We start from the raw sequence: 5230 nt of genomic DNA, 5'->3' as shown, positions 1-5230 counted from the left end.
CCGACCCTGACACGACACCCCGACACCTCGACCCCCTGACCCCTTGAGCCCGTCATTGATTATAGTGATGATGATGATTATGCATTTATTGATGATACTGATCGAGATTATTAGTACGTAGTGTCAGGTATTCAATTTTTTTATGTTATACTTGATGATGATACGCTTAAGTGATATACATATTATTATTTGTGTCGGTATTTTTTTATGTTCTACTAATTTCGTTTACTCTTTGTCATGGCAGGTGTTGAAAGATGGTGGGCGCTGGTCGGGAGCGCTCCGAGGACCCTTCTTCTTCGGGCTGTGGTGCGAGGTCTTCCATTCCACACGCACCTCTCCGCCAAGTGTTGCTGGACAGTATGGCGACACCGCCTGGCCCTTCTCCGTCGACCGCGATGCCGAGCAGGGGACGAGGTAAGAAGAACAGAGGAGCTAGAGCACGTGGTCGCGGGAGAGGAGGTAGGGTGACTGCCAGGGCGCCTTCCTCGCCGCCACCCCCAGCTGTTTCACCCGAGCACGTGACTGCTAGGATGGACTGGTCTGAGGAGGAGGCTACACGGACTCCGGTCCACGAGCCTCCGGTCCATGGGCCTTCAGCCCATGAGCCTTGGGTTGACGGGCCTTCGGGCCACGAGAGTTTGGCCCACGAGACCCCGGAGGAGCACACGTCTGGATGGGGTACCTGGCCGGATCAGCCTAAGGGGCCGAGTGGCCATGCTGATGACGGCGGGGAGCCGACTGATATTGAGGAGGAGGGGGGCATCGTCTACCAGCGTGGTTGTACACGGCTCCCGGACGTGCCGGCGACCCACGAGCAGAGGTGGTTGATTTTCCCTGATGGGGAGAGGTAAGTGCATTTAATCTTTTTGTACCCTTTTGCATTCACATTTCTTCAAATATCTAATGTGTTGGCCTTGTCATGCTGCGGGGGTTGGAACCACCATCATAGTGTCCGCCGGCCCAACTCCGTCCTTGGAGTTCTTTGTCGGCAAAACTTCCCGGGGTTTGTCACGTTGCCTAGTGAGGGTCAGCTTCCAGAGCTTGGATTGAGTTGGGAGCACTACTTGGCTCCCTCGGCCCCGCCGGGTGAGATTAACGACGGTGTCTTGTGCAAGACGAGGGCAGACGTGGTGATTAGAAAGTTCTGGGTAATTTCTCCTTTACACAATTAAAAATCTTCATCTAGCTAGTTATTAATTGTACTAATCAATATTGTATCATTTGATTGCAGACATTCTACAGGTGTGAGGAGGGATACGAGGAGGAGGCGGCAAATGTTATCAATAACGTCTGCAAGTGCCTACTACAGAACTTACGGCACGAGGCTCGGGTGCAGGCTGTTCGAGACTACTACGCCTCGCGTGGTATCAAGAAGACCAGGTCGGCGTGCCGTGAGAAGTTCTTGAGTAAGGAGGAGTACATGAAGCTAATTCTTAAGGCCTTGTACTTTACTTCCTTCATTTAGTAATTCATAGTCGTAGCGCTCAAGTTTCTATTTGCTAACTTAGGCCCCTTCGAGACGGTGTGCTGATCGGATGGATTGTGGGGAGGTCTTGGTCAATGAGTGGTGCTCAAAAGAATGGCTAGCCCTCCACAATGAGGCCAAGGACAAACGTGCCCAAATGGAAGGTGTGCCACACCATCAAGGCAGCTCCAACTTATATCAGTTCGGGCGGAACTGGGTATGTGGTTTGCTTCATGATTCATGCAATTCATTCATCATGCTAGCTTTAGCCCTTTAATTACTAATTTACTTTGTTTCTCTCTTTTAGACACGCTACAAAAAGGCGGATAAGGTGCCAGAGGTGTACGACCTGTATGCCATGGCCCACACTGCCTCTTACAAGAAAGTCAAGGCATTCTCTTCGTCTGACCTCGATGATCCAAAAAACTTCACCAACATCTCCTCCCACGACAAGCTCGTGAAATATAGAGATCAGGGGAAGGCGAGGAAATGGGAGGACTTTAACCCGAGCCAGGGTCCCATTGATGTAGAGCTGCTGATGATATCTGGTGGCGGGAGGTCCCATGGCTCCATAGCCATGGGAGATGGACTTATCCGTTGTCCTAGCACTCTCCCAGAGATCAAGGCGCGCCAGTCGATCTCCGCTCCTGAGATAAGGCCTCGTGAATGTCCAGTCCAACTCGCCTTCAAGGTTAGTTATACGTACTTAGCTATCTTTCTCCATTACATTGTGTGCGCTTCCATCAATGATTACAAATGGTAACGAGGAGTGGTGTTGCGGGCTGCTATACAGAGTGAGAGAGATAGAACGGAGAAACTTCTGGCGGAGGCGCCGGAGAGGCAGCGGGAGTTGGAGGAGAGGACGTCAAAGATGTCGGAGGAGGAGAGGGCACGGAATGACATGTAGGAAAGGGCCATGTACGAGCTCCTTGTGGTAAGTTTCTTCTACACATTAGCCAAAACATTCATGTAGTGTTTGTCTCATTACTAACTAGTATGACTGAGTCGTCAAAACCAAATGTGCAGTCTGTGTGCGAGAAGTCTGGTCAGACCGCTCCGCCGATGGCAGTGATTGCTCCTGGGACCACGGTGAGTTTAATTTGAATGGACATTACTTGCTAGTTTTAACATTTGAGTGTCATCATGCTAATAAGACATTGGGAATGATCTTTGGTGCAGCGTAACCCCAGACAAGCATCGCACGTTCCTTCTCCAGCTACCGGCACGAGCCAACCCGCTACTACACCTCCATGATCACGGTAAGTGTCTCTAGTGTTTTGCTTAACAAATGCATAAAGACCTGGAATTAGTTTTATTTCCTCCAATATGCTTACCATAATGACTTAGAGTTAGCTTCTTTTCCTCCAAAATGACTTAATAAGCTTACAGACCACCAAAACCATCCATTTTACCTAAGTTAGCTCTAAAACAATCTGTACTTAGCTTACTTATGTCAAAAATGGCACAATTCGTTTAGTTAGCTCATAAACGATCCATTTTACCTAAGTTAGCTCTAAAATGACCCATTTTCCCTTACTTATCTTATAAATGATCCATTTTACCCAAGTTAGCTCTAAAATGACCTATTTTGACTAGATTAGCTCCTAAATGATCCATTTTACCTACGTTAGCTCTAAAATGACCCATTTTACCTAGGTTAGCTCCAAAATGACCCATCTTACCTAGGTTAGCTCTAAAATGATGCATTTTACCCAAGTTGGCTCTAAAATGACCCATTTTACCTAGATTAGCTCATAAATGATCCATTTCACCTAAGTTAGCTCACAAACGATCCATTTTACCTATCTTACCTCCAAAATGACCCATCACACCTAGGTTAGCTCTAAAATGATGCTTTTTACCTAAGTTAGCTCATAAACGATCCATTTCACCTAGGTTAGCTCATAAATAATCCATTTCACCTAAGTTAGCTCTAAAACGATCCATTTCACCTAGGTTAGCTCCAAAATGACCCATCTTACTTAGGTTAGCTCCAAAATGACCCATCACACCTAGGTTAGCTCTAAAATGATGCTTTTTACTAAGTTAGCTCATAAATGATCCATTACAACTAAGTTAGCTCATAAACGATCCATTTCACCGAAGTTAGCTCAAAAACGATCCATTTCACCTAAATTAGCTCATAAATGATCCATTTCACCTAAGTTCGCTCATAAATGACATATACTTCTTGTTCTACTCTTCTTCTTCTAGTCACCTTTTTCTAACTTTCTTATTTGCCATTTTGCAGATTTCATTCACTTCACGGAAGCTAGCTTCCTATGATGGAGTGCTTGTTTTTTCTTTCATTCTCTTCAAGTATTCTTATAGCTTGATATCTTGATGAAACTTTGCATTGTAATATGTATGTATGGAACAATGTGTATGTGCAAATTGGTATGCATTAATGGATGGAACTATATATGTATGTACAATGAAACTTATGTGCTAGATATGTCATATGTTTGCTGTTAAATAGCCTTGTGAAATATATATATATATATATATATATATATATATATATATATATATATATATATATATATATATGTGTGTGTGTGTGTGTGTGTATGTGTGTGTGTGTGTGTGTGTGTGTGTGTGTGTCATATATATTTGCTGTGAAAATTGTTGGATTTAAAATAACAGAAGAAAAAAAGAGGCAATGCAGGATCTTTGTCGTCAGCCACTGATGGCAAAGCCACCTTTGCCAACAGCCGCGGACGGCAAAGAAGCCACGCGGCGGCCACCTGTGCTTCCTGGTGGGCTGACCCATTTGGTCAGTTTGCCTACAGCAGCGGACGGCAAAGGCTTTGCCTACTGTCGCTGACGGAAAAGGTCTGTCGTGCAGTGATGTCCAGCTGACGTCACTCGTCGGACGGCAAAGGCCGGACAATTTTTGCCGTCAGCGGCGAACGTCAAAGGCTGCCATTAGCCACCTAACGGACTAACAGCGTAATTATTGCCGTCTGCTTTCTTTGTCGTCAGCTGCTCACGGCAAAAGCCCCTTTGCCGTCAGCCTCAGAAAGCAGAAGGCAAAGTAGCTCTTTGTTGATCCTTACTTTGCCGGAGCCTTTTGCCGTCCGCGGCAGACGGTAAACACCTTTGCCGTCCGCCATTCCTGCCTTTGCCGTCTGCCATGGCAGACGGCAAAGTAGCCGATTCCTGTAGTGCTAGCCAATGATGCATCAAAATAAGCAAACAACACACTAAAAACAGAATCTGTCAAAAACAGAACAGTCTGTAGCAATCTGTAACTTCCGAATACTTCTAGAACTCTAAAAATCCTACCAAAATAGGACGTCCTAGGCAATTTGTCTATTAATCTACAGCAAAAAGAATCAACGCAAAAGCACGTTTCTGTGATTTATTGTATTCTTTGTCATGAGCGCAAAGTTTCTGTTTTTCAGCAGAATCAAATTAACTATTACCATAGGTTATCCTATAGGTTTTACTTGGCACAAACACTAATTAAAACATGAAAACACATCTAAACAGAAGCTAGATGAAATATTTATTACTAAACAGAAGCTAGATGAAATGTTTATTACTCAGCAGAAGAAAAAATCAAGAAACAAAAATAAAATTGGGCATCTTTGGCACTTGATTCATAAGTAGGTCACATGATAGATTTAAGTAAATAAAACAGAAGCTATCGTTTAACGCCCCTAGCTAGGCATACAAGCGAGGATAGATTTAAGTACTGCCATCTTTCGCACTTGATTCATAAGTAGCTCACATGATAGATTCATAAGGTAAATTAACTTT

The sequence above is a fragment of the Triticum dicoccoides genome, chromosome 3B, assembly GCF_002162155.2.
Source record: "Triticum dicoccoides isolate Atlit2015 ecotype Zavitan chromosome 3B, WEW_v2.0, whole genome shotgun sequence".
NCBI classification, from domain to species: Eukaryota; Viridiplantae; Streptophyta; class Magnoliopsida; order Poales; family Poaceae; genus Triticum; species Triticum dicoccoides.
The sequence above is the reverse complement of the archived record's forward strand: the minus strand, read 5'-3'. Positions refer to the sequence as shown.